The following is an 18,793-nucleotide window of genomic DNA, read 5'->3' on the forward strand; positions in this document are numbered from 1 at the left end:
TTCCAGCTGGGAGACGTGGCATGAGTCTTTTGACTTCTCTAAGTGTCAGTTAGGACTTAAGTCTTGACTGTTCCTCAAAGGCCCAAGTGCTGATGGGTGGGTGCCCAGCTTGTGGCACTTCTGGGAAATGATGGAACCTTGAAGGGGTGGGACCTTCTGAGAAGAATTTAAGTCATTAGAGATTTGCCCTTGAAGGGGATGCTGAGACCCTGGCCAATGCTGTCAATGCTTCCTGACTGCCATAAGATAAGCAGTTTCTTCCACCACACATTCCCTACTTGATGTTCCTCATCACGGGTCTAAAAGCCATGAGACCAACCAACTATGGACCAAATCCTCCAAAACTGTGAACCAATCTTTATACATTTATTTATCTCCGGTGTTTGTTATAATACTAGAAAACGAGGTTGGACTGACAATAGCAGTTTGGGGGGTGGGGTATATTTACTTTGTCTTGTGGTTTGAGAGGGTACTCGTTTGTCATGGTAGGGAAGGCATAGTGGCTGAAGCCGCTGGCTCTGTGGAGGCAGGAGCATGAAGCTGCTTGCTCATATTATGGGAATCAGGAAGCAAAGAGAATATGCTGAATGTTGAAGTGGGCTATAACCCATAAGACCTATCACTAGCGACCTGTTTCCTCCAGCCTGATCCTGCCTCCTAAAGGTTCTACAATCTCCCCAAACAATAACGCTAGTTGGTGACCAAATGTCCAAACACATAAGTCTATGGAGAACATTTCACACATGAACCATAACACCCATAACACACTAAGCTCTGTTTTAGCACCTGTACCTGATGGTAACTATTAGGACCTGTGAGGACCAAAGGAGATGGTTGCTTTAGCCTTCTTTGGCTTGGGACAAAATACCTTGTGCATGTTTGTTGTTAGTTATTGCCTCCATCGTGCTCAGATCTGATATGACTTCTCTTTACCAGCCTCCCGGATTTGACATTGAACAGCAGGCACCAAAGACCTGAAGCTCCCTGAGACCTAGATATGGGGGCAGAGAGGGAAGGTAGACTAGAGTCTTAACCTCCTTCTCCACTTTCCAGGCAGCTACAACCAGGAGTGTGAGAACAGGATCCCTAGCCTCTGCCCCTGTGGCTTCCTGTACTTGGATGGGACATGGTCAGCCTTGCCTGCAGACTGATGAAGGGTGGCATTCCAAAAAACTACACAGTTCCCCATGATTCCCCTCCCAGTGCCCCCATATGGCAGCGCCAACAACAGAGGCCATGTGTGCACTCATAGCTCCATTGGGACTGTGACTCGTAACACACTTGCGCTGACACACACGCATACCTCTGGTGAATGAGAACACCCAGTCAAGCAGGAGGTGAGTGGGGAATACAGGAACTGGGTCCCCAAGGCAACCAGTAAAGCAAGTCCTTTGGGATGTCTATCCAGCACCCCCTCTCTACCTCATCAGGTCTTCTCTTAGTCCAAAGGATGAATTCTTAAAATTCTATCTTAAAACTGAGTTTTCCCCCACGGCATTGCCTGCTTAGCAATTCTCCTTCTGTGTACTTTTCTCACTCTGTATAATTACTCATGGAATCAAACAGAGCTAACCCATTTTCGTTCTCTCTCTCTCTCTCTCTCTCTCTCTCTCTCTCTCTCTCTCTCTCCCTCCCTCTCCTCTCCTCTCCTCTCCCCTCTCCTTTCTTCCCTCTCTCTCTCCCCACTGGCAAAAATGGCAAAAACACACATGGTTCCCCGAAGAGCTCCATTTGGTCAGATGCTGCTGTGGCACCAGGGAGAAGGAAGATGGTCACGTGATGGCACATCAAACCAGAGCCTGCTCCGACGAGCAGAGGCCATTTGTCAAGGTCTGCAGGCCAGATTCCAGTCCAGAGGCTCTTGGGAACTCAGGAAGAAATAAATCTCAGCACTCAATAATGATGACATTTGTATTCACCTCTTAAGACAATAATTGGTACTCAGTCACATCTGTCCTCACTTGTTGCAAGATCTTGTCCTTGTCTCTGTAGGGAGTGGACAGGCAGTCTCACATCCCAGGGAAAGACAGATACAGTTTAGCACTCGTTTCATGTGAAGATCAAAGGTCAGGGGAACCAATGGTCAGCACACAGGTCTCTGCAGGGCGGGGACAGATGCAGGAGTCTTTCTGGAAATCAGCTGTGATTCCCACCTCACTGAGGGGCTCTCAACAGTGGGGCCCCAGTGGCAATGCTGCTTTCCAGGAGCGTGAGGAGAGATGGATGGGGAAGGGGGCAGGGGAGGAGTGGGGGAGGGAGAGGAGGGGAATAGTTCAAACACAGAAGCTTGGAATTGTCCTTTTATGTGACGTGTGAGCATTTGAGTGTTTCAGGAGTGCCACTGTTCTCTAGACTGAAACATGGGAACAGAACATGAAATGACTCCTGTGCCAGTCAGGCTGGTACTATGGGCAAAGAGGCCCCTGCCAGGCTCTACTCACGGAGAGCTCCATATAGCAGGAAAGAAGAGAAAAGCCATGTGATCGAGTGCAGGCTCTAACAGATACTCCTTCCCATGGGAGAAATATTCCAAAGATACCACAGACAGGTGCCCTTTTGATTGTATTTTGTAGTTTTCGTTTAAGAAATAAAAACAGTTATGTATTTCCCACTGCTGAAAGAAATAATGAGTTATGGTGTTCTCTGATGAGCAACGACATTACAGTTCCTTATTTATCTGCATGATGGAAATGAACCTCCCTTAGTCCTGAGAGACATTCAGGTCCCTTTAGGAATAATTCACGAATGTCATCTCCTTGCACAAGGGCAGAGGTCATGTCATTTCAGCCTGCCATCTTGGCTAACCTCTTTTTCAAGTGTGTGTGTGTGTGTGTGTGTGTGTGTGTGTGTGTATGTGTGTACCTGTTCATCTGTGAATGTTTGTGTGTTCAAGTGTGAGCATGCCAGAGCATCCATGTGGAGGTCAGAAGATCTCATTTTTTAGGTGCTTCTCTGCTTTGTTTTTTGTTTTAATAATTTTTGTGTATAAGATGGGTGCATGTGTGTTTATATGTACATGAATGCAGGTGCACACATGCTGTGATGTGCACATAAGAGGTTGGTGCACACATGCCATTGTGTGCACGTAGAGGTCAGAGGAGAATGCTGAATATGAGTTCTGAACTTCTATGTTTTTAAGACAAGGTCAGATGCCAGGTGGCTAGCACACAAACTTCCCATCTCAACTCTAATCTCTTTGTAGGTCGGCTGGGATTATAGATGCCCAAGACCACGTTTGGATTTACATAGTATCTAGAGATCTGAACTCTGGTCCTCACACTTGCAAGGCAAGTGCTTTATTCCCTGAGGTTTTTCCCTCGACACTCAGCTAACCTCTTTATTTTGATATGTGGAACTTAATAGTGCTCTCTTCTCAGCTCTAATTATCATAATATACATTTCCACATTATCACCAAAAATAATATTATTTTCACATTTCCTGTAATAAGGCTCATGATAATTGTGGGAAATTAAGAGGCTGAGTCTGCCTCCTTTGTTCTTTCTTTCTTTCTTTCTTTCTTCCTTTCTTCCTTCCTTCCTTTCTTTTTCTTTCTTTCTTTCTTTCCTTCTTTCTTTATTCATTCATTCATTCATTCATTTTTATTTTCCAGACAGGATTTCTCTGTATAGTCTTGGTTGTCCTGGAACTCACTTTGTAGACCAGGCTAGCCTCAGACTCAGAGATCCAAACTCAGAGATCTACCTGCCTCTGCCTCCCAAGTGCTGGGATTAAAAGCGTGAGCCATGCTGCCTAGCTATTCTTTTAAGGAAAGAGAAACAAGGATCAGAGATTGTCCATAACTTCATTCAGATAAAAAGAGTGAGAACAAGGAGCAGAGCAGGAAATGAAATACCAGGCATGTGAACTGCAACATTTTAAATAAGCAGAAGCATGCACGTGGTGGAGCCAGCACCGTGCCTGGAGCATGCTAAAACTCCTGTGCTGGAAGTCATTGGAGATGATAGTGAAGCTGTGGACAGAGACAGCACTGTGGAGAGAATGTGAAGGGAAGGTCTGCTGCAGGCCACTGATCCTGAGTGAGCCACCAGCTGGGTCACTGGTGCCACTTTCTATAAAATGACAGCACTGGACCGACCAGTTGTTCTTTGGGGCCTTTCATTGAGTGAATTTAAATGTCCCATGGGTTTGTAGCCAAACTTTAAATCCTTCTCTCTTTCTTCTCAAGCTTCCTAAAAGTTAGGAGTAAACTACTTTAAGACTTGAAACATATAAGATAAATACTCCAACATCCTCTGCGGAACCAAGACCCACTCAAAGACACAATGTGGTGTTTGGAGGTGGGGCAGCGGTTGTTTGCTTGTTTTCTGCAAAGCCAGCAGCATTTCTGCATGTCTAACAGCTTTCCCAACTCCAACTCCTGAAGAGCATTAGTTCAACCAGGGCCTGTGCTGGTTAGACAGCACACTGGGCTGTGGACCTTTCATGAATGAATACCCATTTGTATGGCAGAGCTAAAGACACCCCTGAATGTCTGCCAGAAGCCCATCTCCTCTCTGTAAAGACACAGTCAAAGCCAAAACCTAGCCTGGTCTATTGCTGAAGTCCTCTAGGTGCAGATCTTGTCGAGGATCACTGAGTGTCTAAGAGAATAGTCCATGGTGACAGAGACAGATCAGGACAGTTGGTTCTCCATGCTCGCCTGATTCTTTTAAGAGAGAGAGAGAGAGAGAGAGAGAGAGAGAGAGAGAGAATGTGCCACAATGCATGTGGGGAATCAGAGGATAATCTTGGATATGGGTTCTTACCTTCCACCTTTTCAACAGGGTCTTCAGTGTTTGCCTCTATGTACACCAGGGCAGCTGGCCCATGACCTACTTATTTCCACCCTAATCTTCCTGGAGGTGGGATTAGAAATGCATGCTACCGCTCTTGGTTGTATGTGAGTTCATGCTCAATAATTGGGAAATTGAGTTTAAAATGCAAAATAAAAGCACCCCACCTCATACTGCTCTAAGTAAGTTCACAACTTTGCGTTGATCCATGTTCACAGCTACTGTAGGTACCATGTGGTCCATGGGTCACAGGTTGGACACACCTGATAGAGCATCATATAACTGATACTTCTCAAGTCTTCCTTGGGCGAATCCCTCTCACATCTTCAGTTATTCCTACCTGACAGTCTCTGGGCCAGCCAGGTTCCTCTTGTCTTTGAATGTGTTGTATGTACATGTTCGTGTGGGAGTGTAGGAGTGTGTATAAGTTGAGGCAGTAGTCCAATATCTGCTGTCCCCCTTGGTCACTCTCCACCTTACATTTTGAGATAGGGTCTCCCATTGAACCTGGAGCTCAGCAACTCAGCTGGGGGTGGCTACCCGGCTCCATTCTCCCCTTCCTCCACCAGCCCTGGGGATACAGATGTGTACCACTGCACCCAGCTCTTCATAGGTGAGTACTGGGGACCAGACGCTGGCCCTCAATGCTCCTTACCTACTGCACCATCTCCCCAGTATGCTCTCTTTCATCCCTGATTATTACTTTTCTTCATTTGTTATTTGATTACTATTTCTTTATTCATAACAGATCTTTCCCTTTCCCTCTCTACCATCAACTACCGCACTACTTCTGGCATTAGGAAGTCATGTCTTACTAATGGTAGGTGAGGCTCCTGCTCTTTTTATTGATATCAAAATCCAATATGGTTCCTGTTCCTCTGTACACTGATCTCAAGCTGAGGGGTGTGTGTGTGTGTGTGTGTGTGTGTGTGTGTGTGTGTGTGTGTGTGGAATCAGAGAGCAGTTAGAAAGCATCATGAGATACTGAATCCAATATTGATGCATAGCCCTGAGATATTAATGAATGAGTTCCTCTAATTTATGCCCTGAGGGCTAGTATTTCAACCATGTTGAAATCTACATTCTCTAGAGAGAACTTTCTCTCTAATGTATGTTTTCAGTTACAGCATGAGGTCACTGCTGGAACTCAGGATGGAGGAAAAGCTAGCACTCCATCCACAAGCAAGTTGTTTTGTCCCCTTAAAACAAATGGGAACTCGGTGACTATTCCACCTCATGGTTCTAAATACCATCAACATGCCAACGAGTCCCAAATTTATATCAGCGGCCCAGACAACTTCCTGAACTCCAGACCCATTTATCCACCTGCCTGTCATCTCCCCATGGACGTCTGCTGACCATCTTAACCTTGGTCCACGTGAGCAGAACTCCTGACACTCGTGTGTGCCTCTCTCTCTCCCCCCACTCCACGGCTGCCCCATTCTTCTACAGATGGAGCCAAAGCAAGGGACAGCTAAGGCTACCCTCTGTCCCCACTTACTCCACTAAGCAGAAATTCTCCCAGTTGTCTTTAAAATATGTCCCAAATCTGACACCCTCCACACATATACTGCTTCCACCCGGTCTGAGCCACCATTCTCTGTCACCTGAATCACTACGGCTAAGTCCACATTGGTCTTGCTTCCACTTGGTATTATCTACCCACTATCTATGTCCCTCAACCTGCAGCCACAGGAGAGGAGGCACCACCTAATGTGAAGGTCAGATTGCATCAGAAACCTGCTACAGCTCCCCATTTCACGTGAGGAGGGAGGTAAGTCCTTCCACTCCTAGACACACCCTAAATCAATGAAAATGTACATACACTGCCTTCCACAGCAGCGTTATTAATGACAGCTAGAATTCAGTGCAAATAAATAGGTAAATGTGTAGTGTGTGCGCACAATGGAATATTATAAAGACATAAAAAGGATGAAGTACCTACAATATAGGCCACAACATGGGTGGACTGTAGAGCATCCAGTTAAGTGAAAGAAACCATACCCAGAAGTCCACATAGTGCATGATTCCATAGTATGAAATGACTGGAACAGGACAGTCCAGGACCATGTAGATATGCAGAAAAGACTCTGGTGGGAGAAATTGGAGGAGTAAGAAGATGGAGTGACATATTATAAGGTAGACTATTTCTTTTGGAGGTGATGAACATATTCTGAAATAAATAATGGTGTTTATACAAAAATGAATGTCCTAAAAGTCACTGGAGTCTAAATTTAAAGAGTAGATATAAAATATGTGATATTTGTGTATGTGTAGTGTGTGTGTGTGTCTAAGTGTGTGTCTACATGTGTAGATATATGTGCATGTGACACTGTGTGTGTATATGTGCATGTCTGAGTCTGTGTATGTTTTTGTGTGCACCAGTATGTGGTGTGTGTGTGTGTGTGTGTGTGTATGTGTGTATGTGTGTGTGTGTGTGTGTGTGTGTGTGTGTGTGTGCACGTATATGTGGAGGACAGAATTTGATCTCCATTGATGTTCCTTTGGAGACCTCCACCCTGTTTTTCTGGGGTTTTTTGGCTCTTTTTTGTTTGTTTTGAGAAAATATTTCTCACAAGGTCCATAGCTCACTGTTTTGGCTGAGCTCAGGGAACCCCAGGGGTTCTCAGGTCTCTGCCTCCCCTGTGCTGTTATTAGAAGTGTGCACTACCATGCCCTGCCTTTTACATGGGTTCTAGAGTCAAAACACAGGTCATCACACTTGCGCAGTGTGGTGACGTTTTGTTTGTGCTCTAACAAATAAAGCTTGCCTGGAGATCGGAGGACAGAACTAGCCACTAGTTAATCATAGAAGCCAGGCAGTGGTGGCACGCACTTTTAATCCCAGCTCTAGGGAGGTGGAGACAGGAAGTGATATGGCTGGGTGGAGACAGGAATATATGAAGGAAACAGGAGCCTGGCCTCTTTTCAGGCTGAGAAGCAGGTGAGGTAAGAGGCGGCTGCGGCTTGCTCCTTTGTCTCTCTGATCTTTCAGGTTCACCCCGATATCTGACTCTGGGTTTTTATTATTAAGACCAATTGGAATTTGAGCTACAGTGTAGGAAACACTTCTCTCCCTGAGCTTCTCCCCACCTGCAGCCCTTAGGTAGCCTCCTGGCCTTGCACAGTCCAAGCCTCCTGGGGCTGGGGGACTCTGTTTCTTCACACCATTTCCTCAGCCTCTTTTCCAGTCACCATGGCTTCCTGGTTGCTCTTCCCTTAACCACTACACCAGGCCTCCTCAGAAAGATCCAGAAACCCCTCCCTGCCTCTGTCTTTGGGGAAATCAAACCTATACATAGGCCTGAACACTTGCATTTTTTTCTTCCATATTATTTAATTTATCATCTTCAATCTACCACATAATTGGCATACTCATTGTGTTTGAGGCCTGCAGTCTGTAGCCATTTCTCCCTATCCCACCCCCACATTAGAATCTACACCCCTTGAGTAAAGCAGTCTCTGTGTGCAGATGCTCTAGCAGTATGCAGTACAGTGGATACTTGAAAAAAAATTTTGAATCAATAACTGAATCCTGTGTCTTTAGCTTTGTGAATGCGCCTATGTGCCTTCTGAGCGAATACTTAGAACAAAGTGACCTCTTGCTGTCCACACGAGAGTGGGTCACCCCCATGGACACAGGACACTAGCAGCAGTGATGTTCAAGTCCTTCATATAACATGACAGTATTTGCACACACCCTGTGTATCCTGTGTACTGTAAATAATCCCCAGCTTAGCTACACCCCCTAATCCAGTGTAAGTCCTGTGTAAATAGTCAGTTTTGAGCACTGCTCAGGAAGTAATGACAGAGGAGACTAACAGTCTGTCACTATCGGCACAAACCCAACTTCTTCTGGAGATTTTGACCCACGATTGGTTGAATCTTTGGGTATAAAACCTATGGATTCAGAGACAACGATATTTTATTTTCTTTAGGAAATGGGAGAGTGAGAGAGAGCATCAGGCAGAACCACGCATACTGGGCTTGGCTATGGCTCAGCTGCATGGTGCTCGCCAGGTCCAGTTCCATCCTCAGAAACACAAAAAAGAAGACAAGGAAGGAAAGAAGAGACAGAGAGAGGGAGGGAAGAAAACCTCTGAGTTGTTAGCCCAGATAACTGAAAAACAGTGTTGAAAATGAGCCGGTTTTACAGTTTATTTCATATAAACCATGAGCCTGTTTGAATTTTTTCATTTACTTATTCCTTTGTTTATTAATTTATTCAATGTGGAGGGTGTGTGTGAGAGTGTGTGTGTGTGTGTGTGTGTGTGTGTGTGTGTGTATGCACATGCGTGAAGGCCACAGGTTGACCTCCTGTATCATTCCCCAGGCACCATCTACCTTGCTTTTTAAGACAGGGTCTCTCATTGTCATGGAGATTGTGGATACACCTAGGGTGGCTGTCTAGAGACTCCTGTCTTCCTTCCCAGCACTGGGATTACAAATGTGTGCCACCATTTTATCAACTGGGCTACCCCCTAGCCCCTAAATAATTTTTAAAATATTTATTCTTTGAAATTAAAATATAATTACATCAATTCCCACATTCTATTTCCTCCTTTCAACCATTCCCATGTACCTCCATCCCCCACTTTCTATCAATTTCACACCCTTTGTTTCCTTAATTATTGTCACACACACACACACACACACACACACACACACACACACACACATTCCTAAATATATAAATAGAACCTGCTCAGTCTATATAATGTTACTTATATGTACATGATTTCAGAGCCAGCCACCTGGTATTGGATAACCAATTTAATATATACACAATTAAACACACACCAAGCACATAATAATGGTGTCACCAAGGAACACAAAACATTTCTGTCATACCACACCCTTTTGCAGTCACCCTCCAATACACACACACACACACACACACACACACACACACACATACACACTCTTCCAGTGTTAAGGCAGTCACTGATGTACCTCTGTCTCAAGAGTTCCCTGCTCAGAGCCTACCTATCATATAAGTGGAACCACACAGCATCAGCAAGCAGCCGTTTGCATCTGCCTGGTTTCATCTACCAAAGTATTTCCAAGACTCACCCATGTTGTAGCATGCAGTAGTACCTCACTCCTTTTCATACTGAAAAACATTCCACCGTGTGAAGACACAGTCAAATGACCCATTTTACAGATGGCAGACACTCATGTTGCTTCTACACTTTGGCTATGAATAACACTACTGTGAACATGCATGGACAGGTTCTTGGGGGGCATATGTTGTCATTGCCCTTGAGAACATATTTTAGAGGGCATTGCTAGGTCACTCGGGCGCTCTGTTTTAAATTGTTTGAATAAGCATGGTTCCATTTTCCACAGGGAACATTTCACTTTTTACATTCCTATCGATCAAAAACAATGGTTCCAATTTCTCCACACCCTTGCTAACACTCAAATGCCCCAGAACATTGTCTTTCTATTATAGCCATCCCTGTGCGTTAAAGTGCCATCCTGTCATTGTATTGATTTGCATTTCCTATATGAAAAGTGAGGCTGAACATCTTTTTGTGTGATTATTGGCCATTTATGTCTTTGGAAAAATACTTAGTAAAATCCTCTACCCATTTGTAATTGGGTTGTGTCACTGAGTTAGTTATAAGTATAGTTTTGAACTCTACACATTGAATGCTTTTCAGATATATGATTTGTAAATATTTCTTCCAATTCACCTCACTGGTGTTAGCCCTACTCACACAATGACTTTTTTTACCTGCCGTAGAGATGGCCACCAACTGTAAACAATAGTGCCCTGTAGTTTCTTCCTCACATATTCACCAACTGAGGTTCCCTCAGCAGAGCTGTGGCCAGAACACACGTCCAAGTAAAATGTCATTCCTGTGCATCAGGAATGTGCAGCTAGTCCAGGTAGCTGAGGCAGAGGTGGCCAGTCTCAGTCCATTTCCAGTTGCTATAACAAAACAGTCAAAAGAAGCTTTATGTGTTCCACCATTATAGTAGCCAAGATGTCCAAATAACACAGTGCTGGCTCCTGGCTGCATCCCAATGTATCACAATGTCACCACACAAGGAACACCACTAAGTCATCCAAGGAGCAATGACAGGCATCAGTTATAAACCCACATGTGCTATGGCAAGATTCTGAAATAGTTAACCTTTTAGGCAAATCTAAAACACCTATTTAAAGAGCATGAAACACACATCACGAACCACTCCATACTGATCCTTGCAAACAAATGGATTTGCACCTAATAGGAAAGGGTTCAGGAAGTGGGTGCTGTGTGGCTCCATGGTAGATCATGTGCTTAACAGGCTGTGGTAGAGAATAGTGACTATCAACTTGATAAGACTGAGAATCACCTTGGAGACAAACCTCTGGACAGGTGTGCAAGCAAGTTTATAGACTAGGTTCATTGCAGTGGGAACATTCACACTAACTGTGGCTGGTACCACAGACTAGGAGGCAAAACCAAATATAAAGAAACAAGGGAGATGAACCCCAGTGTTCATCACCTGCTGCTTCCTGACTGTGATTGCCATATGACCAGCCACCTCAAGTTCTAGCAGCCATGAGTTCCTCCCCAAGACTGACTACACCTTGAAACCATGGCACAGAAGACCTTTCCACTCAAACTGTTTCTGTCCAGCCTTCTGCCACAACAACAAGAAAAGCAACTAACACCCATGCACAAGGCCCTGTGTTCCAGTGCCCAGCACCAAAAACACCTCCGCTCCAAATCAACAAGAACAACAAGACCACAGGAGATAAAGACCGGCCATGTGCACCCTGGAGACCACGGGATCACAGCTTCTCCCTCAGATGACTGTGCCACCTATGTCCCCTCTGCATTTCTCCACAAGTCTTGAACACACGGCTTGCCAATGTCCTCCTACCATCTGCAGTTGGTTATTTTCCCTAAACAAAGGGTAAATCACGTCAGGGTGACAGCAAGAGCCCAAGGGAACCACACACCACAGGACACAAAAGGCCAGGTGTGGCGACTTCCATTTCGCAGCAAACCGTTCTTATGTGTGTCCCATTTGGCCATATCAGGGAGGCATGATAAGTTTCTGTGTTCCCATGGAGGAGGTTTCACTTAGGCAAAGAAACAGACACCTAAGCAACAATACCTGCAGAGTATGGAAGGCCTGCACAGGGGCCCGGGGACACTCCCGGAAGCACTATCATCTTGAAAGGGAAATAGGCAGCTGCCTTATCTGAGGCAAGAGGATAAAAGGGGCACCAGAGAAAAAAGGTCACCTAAGGCAGCCACTTGCTTATTTATCAAGCATTTTGAAAGGAAAATTATATATATAATATATATATAAAACAGTCTGCTGGCGAAAGCTTTACCAGCAGGACAGCACAGGTATCCAGCCAGCCATCAGTTTACTTAATGTGTGCACCATGAGCCCCTCCTCAGCCAGAGCGCTGGCACCACTGGACATCTTACAGCAGTAGAGATGGGCCTGCAACCCTCTCCCTACATACCTTTGCAAGGCTGGCCCCACCACAGCTTTCTACATGTCAGGGGCTCTCTGGGCTCTCTGTCTGTCTCCTGCTTTCACAGGGCAAGATCTGTGAGAGCACAGGGCTTGTTCATGTTCCCCTGCTCTCCAGCACTTGGAACCATGCCAAACACAGAGGCCCGGGCTCAATAAACACTTGTCTAATCAATTAATTAATCAATGTGAATATTACATATACAAAGAGAAAAGCCCCCACACCGCTGAGACAAAAAGGGGGGGGGGGGGCTGCCAAGACTAGGAAGTCACTAATAAATACAGGCTCTCATTCCTTGATAGAACATCTTTCAGTGCAGAAAAATAAAACTCTTGTTAACAAAACATACATTGGAAACACTGTAATTATATTTGTCAACATAACCGCCCCTTTTGACTTGACTTCCATTCCTTCCCAGGTGCCCACTGCCAATCAAGAGTTTAAAGTGACAGTCAGGGGCTGGAGCGATGGCTCAGTGGATAAAGGCACTTGCTGTGTGAGCCTAAATATCTGAGTCTAACCCCTAGAATCCACATAAAAGAGAAAGGAGAGAATGGATTTCCCGAAGGTTGTCCTCTGACTTCCACACCATGGCAAGCCTGAACACACACACACACACACACACACACACACACACACAAATGATAAATAAAATTTACAAGGATACATAAAAATAAAAATAACAGAAATGCTGGGTGTGGTGTGTGTGCCTATAATCCCAGCACTGAGGGAAGGAACATAGAGAGAATGTGTGGGGCTCCATCACCACCCAGACAAGGCTACTTGGCAAGTTCCAGGCCAGTGACAGACACTGTCTCAAAAAATAAAAAGCTGTATGGCACCTAGGTAATGACCCTGAGGTTGCTTCTAGCCTCCGTACACATATGAACATACATGCTTCTGTATCCACATGTGTGTGCACCCACACACATATAACACGCAACACATGTACACACGTGAGTTTAAAATTAACAATGAAAAGTGGAATAGTCTTAATTTACTGATTCTTTTTCTATGTCCTGACCTGAACAATACATTTAGAAAACAATATAAGGGCTCTGCCCTTTCTTCTTTTCTTCTTCCTTCCTTCCTTCCTTCCTTCCTTCCTTTCTTCCTTCCTCCCTCCCTCCCTCCCTCCCTTTCTTTCTTTCTTTCTTTCTTTCTTTCTTTCTTTCTTTCGTCTTTTTCCTTTTGCAAAGAAGGAGATGTAACCAAGGCCCTCATGCATGCTAAACTAGCTCATGACCACTGAGCAACACTTCCCATCCTTCTAGCTAAGCAGGAGCAAGTATTCCTTAAAATTCCTGAGCCAATATATATAATATATATCATACATTTAAGAGGAGAGACAGACAGACAGACAGACAGACAGACAGAATCTGTGTTTGGAAATCACAAGGAAATTAGAATCTGAAAACTACATAGAGAAGATTTCAAGTTATGTACAGATAGGCAGGAAATTATACAGCATAGCAAGATGGCCATCTTGTCCTTCAGGAGATAAAGAGGAAAAAGGAATCACAGGGGCAGGCTCCACACCACAGTGGCTTTTCCAAGCACTACCTGGCCCGGTTCTTTGCAGCTTAAATCCAGTGCTTTCTCTCCATGTCCACCTGACCTGGGTGCTCAGCAGAGCCAAGCTTGGTCATCCCAGCATCCTAGCTCATCACTCCTTTACCCAAATATCAATCCTACAAGGTCCTCCAAACTTAAGATCCTTCAGGAATACCTCCTACTCTCCAGTCTAAGCCTGGTTGACAAGGTCAGGTCCATCAGGCGCACCAAGATTTCCTGGATTGGGCAGCTCAAAGTCTGAAGAATCAAAGTGTGTAGCCTGGGACACCCTTTCATCTCTCCAGCTCATCCGAACTCTATTGTTCTTGAAAACCTTCCATCTTACCCCATGTTTTCTGTGAAAAGGCCTTTTCCCCAATGCATACACACACCACACGGACACACATAGACACTATAATCTACTAGGCCACCTGGTTGATTTGCGTGCCCACGGAATTCCCTCTGGTGGCACTCATCTATCACATCCATAAACTTCCCTTTTGGCATCCACTCGATGGTGCATATTTTGTTCTACTCTGTAAAATCTTGAGCTCTTAAAAAGCCAGGGCCAGCTTGCATGCCTTGCTCAGAGCCTAGCATGGTGCTATGCATATTCTAGGCATACAGGAAAAGCTCCATTAATGTATAAGTAAACTGGGTCTGGGGTGTGTCATCACAGGACTGTGGGTTTTTCACCTCATTAAAATCAGCATGTGTGATGACAATTCCATGTTAGCAAGATAAACACAGTATATGCTTTTACAAGAATGTGGGGAAGCTTTTAAAAGGTCTGGGAAATGAAAAGTCGGTTTAAGACACTTCCAGATGCTCTGAGCCATGCTTCGGCCCCACCTGGATTTCAGGTAATCAGGAAAAAAAAAAAAAAAACATGGCTTCATTATGGCACAGGGAATAACTCAGACTAAACCATGACAGGTCTCGGTGCAGGTAGGGAATATTAATAATACATGTGAATATTAATAATACATACTAAATGTCTGAAGATGCTGCCAATCAATTGTGCTATCCACCCCTGTTTTTAATGGATGCCACCAAAGAAAATTAAGCCACAAAACCTCCACATTAAAGGCAGTTAATGGCTTAATTTTAATAAGATGAAAGGCAAGGCAGTTTCAAGTCCAGGCGGATCAGCCGTGCCTGGCCTTCTCTGAGTAACATTCCCTGTAGGCCACAACACAGGAGTGCAGGAGAGTCAGGAAAACAAGCCTGCACTGGGATCCGCACTGGTGCTAGGCAACAGCAAGGCTGGTAAGGGCAGAGGCGGGTCACTTAAACTGCAGCCATCTCCTCTTCATCCACATCCCAGTGAGGAGGAGACATCCTTAACCACCCTGCTTCCTTCTACCCCACTGAAGAGCAAAGTACAGCACATGTCTACACAATACAGTGTGTGTGCGCTATACACCTCTAAGAAGAGGTGGGCAGATCTATATCGATACTGATATTTAAAAACCCACTTTAGCAAGTAGTTTCACCTGCCGAAGAAATAGAGGGTATTTTCCTGTCCCAAAAATAAATAAAAAATTAAACCTTCAACTTCACAGTCTAGATACAAACTGCTGAAAGTAAGTAACCAAGAAAAAAAAAAAAAAACTGAGCTTTTATTTGTTCTTTTTCTGCTAGGCTTCATAAGTTTTTAATAAAGAAAAATGTCAGCCAATTCAATTACAGCAGTCTTGCTCTCTCTCTTCCTTTAAGATCTAAGGGTTGCAGAAACTAAGTTTCTGAGCCCAATTCCCTCTTTTGACAAACTTGTCAGCAGGGCCTCTTCTTTTCCCATTCTCCCTCCTTTTTCTCCTTGGGTTCTCACACAGAGCGCACGGCAGTCCTGGGACCCATCACGAGGTTCTCTGAAGAGCGTTGGTCTAGCTCCTGTGGCATCCCGTCTGCTGCATAGGAAGGGTACATGAAGCTGGGAGAGCATGCCTTCCCTGGGGAATGTGAAGAGAAGCAAGCCCACAGGTGCTGCCTGGGAGAGAACAGGGATGCAGATCTTGTCCTTCCTTGTCCTGCTCAAAACCAGTGACCTCCCCAGTGCAGAGCTCTGTCACTAAGGAAGGTGGCTGTGGAGGAAAAAGGATCTCTGTGGAAAGCTAGAAACACTGTCACGGTGTAGGATGAGGAACGGCGAATGGTGAACATGAAGTTGTCTAGAAGTTTCTTCATAATTCCAATCTTCAGAAAGAATTTGAAAACTTCTACATTGGTGCCCCTCTCCTCTACCACTGCCTCACTTCCTGGGGAATTGCCTATGTATAGGAACTACATGGACCTATAGGCCGTAAGTCAAAGGGCAATTGATTCAGGTGTGTTGGACCCGGTTCTCAGTTGCGTTTGGTGGAAACTGGAGCTGTCACGCCATTTAGACTCCAGAGAGGGCTGCTAGTGTGGAAGCCACTTCCCCCTAGTTTTAAAGCAGACTAAGACAAGAACCTGGTGAACTTCAGACCCAGTGGGTTCCATCCTGGAGCGGGCGATGTAGAAATGGGAAACAATGGTAGCAATCCCTCATGGACCCAGCACTGGTGTGCTTCATTCATAGGAGACTATCCTTTTCTCAAGGTCCAGAGTCCCATCTCAAACACCCAGGGCAACCAAAACCAGAATCTGTACAATGAAGCAGACAGACATCGGAGGCTGGCCCAAGACTCCATAAAGCACCATCCTGCTACAGCCTCAAATGAGAGTATAGACCCAGAATAAACAAGCAGCCTGCGTCCTCCTCATTGTCCCTTCCACACAGCTGTGCAAGTATCTAACGTGTTCATGGATTTATTTTCATCATAGAATGCTTGGAGACGCCAACGGTCTTGCCAAATTATTAGATCCTACTGTCCGAAGCTAGAGGCTTCCCAGCTTTCTTCCTACAGCTTCTGAGCAGAAACAGACATTGTCATCATTTTCAGCAGGATGGTGCATGTTTGCACCCAAAACCCCACGTGATTTTTATTACATTTATACTAAAGCCATGGGCTGTGAATTCCTCTTTCTCAGAGTAACTGTCAATTACCTTAAAGAGAGAGAACTTTTCAAAGCATTTATGGGGAAAGGCAATGTAGTATTTACATCAAGATCCTCACAATGTCTGCCCAACAGCTCACCTCTCCTTTACCTGAGCAAACATAAGAGAAGCCATGGGCTGAAAAATCTTCCCTTTTCCTTCCCATGGGTGATTTTGTTAACCTTGTAAATTCTAGGCATAAATCTCCCTCTAGATAACCATCATTTCGAATAGTCCCTTAAAACACTTTAGGGCTGTAGTCTCCTTCCCTTGATCCTTTCTCCTTGTTTTTCTACTCCTTTGTTGTGTTCGAACAGGGAAAGAAATATTGCAGTGGCTGGCCATTTATTCACTCAGCTGTTTCAGACTGAAGGAGCCCGCAGACTCGAGGTTTTCTATCCGAGAAAAATTAAGTCCCCATTGGTCTGAATCAGGACTCTACAACGAAGCCCAGATTGGCCAAAGGGGTAGGCAGGTGCCCGAAAACACAGGTCTCGTTTTGCATGTGTCGGGCATTATCCTCATGGGCACACCAACTGTTCCCCTGAGGAGGAGGGGAGGAGGTGTCTTTTGTTCCTCTAAATCCACTCTTACTCGCTCTGTGTCAGAAGACAGACTAAGGAAGCAGCCTCAGCGGATGCTACAAGTTTGAATCTTAAGTGTCCCGCCCAGGCCCAGTGCTAAGGGCTTGGTCCCCAGCGTGACACTATTAGGAAGTGGTGGACCACTGTGGAGATAGGGCCGAGTGGGAGATCTCTCGGTCACTGTCCCTTTGGAGGGGACAGCAAGGCGCCAGTCCCTTCCTCTTTCCCTTCCTGGTTGGGACTTTGGTCCTCCACACATCCCTTGGCCATGACAAGCTGTCTCACCGCAGGCCATAAACAGTGGGTCTAAATGGTCACAGACTTGGGGCATCTATAAGTAGGAACAAAAAAATTGAACCTTTTCTCTTCACATATTGATTGCCTTGAGTATTTGTTACAGTCACAAAGACCCCCACCTGCACACGCATTCCACTTGGATGCACTGTCCCATCAAAGGCTAAATCATGGAGCCAAAAGAGCATGAGCTGAAAAGTGTGAAACCACGGGCAGTGGCGGAGTTGCGGGGGGAACATGGGACCTTTCCTACTTTTAAAAACTGACATGCGTTGTCTAGTAACACAGAACATATTTTACACACCAACCCCCCCCCCCCACACACACACACACAAAACTAGAAGTTATAGGCACGTTGAAGGGGAATTCTTTATAAGTTCAACTTGAAGTAAATTTATTTTCTGTATAATGACAGTTAAAAAGTATCCTGGCATTTCTCGTTGTCAACAATTCCCAGAAAACACCAAGCTAACTACATTTTCCCGTAGAGGAACATTGCCAACACACGGATCAGGGGCCACAGTTCAGCAAATGACCAGTCCATTGCCAGCCCTTGACAAACTCACAAAAACATTTCAAACCTCCAATAAAGGTTAAAAGAGAAAACTGACTTAAAAAGGCAATTCATGATTTTACCAAATGGGCAAAAAATATAGACGATACTAACTACAAAATGGACTTGGTAGTCTCCAAAGTATGTATGTTAAAAAAACAACAACAGCAACTGAGTGACCTAAATCCAGTACATACTGTGCCTGGGCGATTTCACTTGACAGTCTTAGAATTGTGAATGGGACTAGACGACACAAGACTCTTCAAAAGTTTTCTAAGCATCCACGGCAGATGAAAGCACATCGCTGATTCGGTGCCGGGACTCCCTGTCAAGAAGCACCTCGCAGCCTGAGCGTTTTCCGGATTGTAGATTATTCCCAATGTGCAGTTCTTACGTGATCAGTAGTTTTAGACGCTGCCTTGGTTTTAGTCTTGACTTGTGTCTAGGGGACAGCTCAGAGTAGTCTCTGGGGCACCTAGAACATTCTTGATGTCACTCAC

At 45.0% G+C, this 18,793-nt stretch overlaps 1 protein-coding gene across 1 annotated transcript in view; it reads right to left on the reverse strand.

Annotated features, from left to right (window-relative positions):
• The window catches only part of Kif26b (kinesin family member 26B), a 426,094-nt gene that overhangs the window by 167,799 nt on the left and 239,502 nt on the right, over positions 1 to 18,793 (reverse strand). The gene's annotated exons all lie outside the window — the stretch shown is intronic.

This window comes from Onychomys torridus, chromosome 11 (assembly GCF_903995425.1).
Source record: "Onychomys torridus chromosome 11, mOncTor1.1, whole genome shotgun sequence".
NCBI lineage: Eukaryota > Metazoa > Chordata > Mammalia > Rodentia > Cricetidae > Onychomys > Onychomys torridus.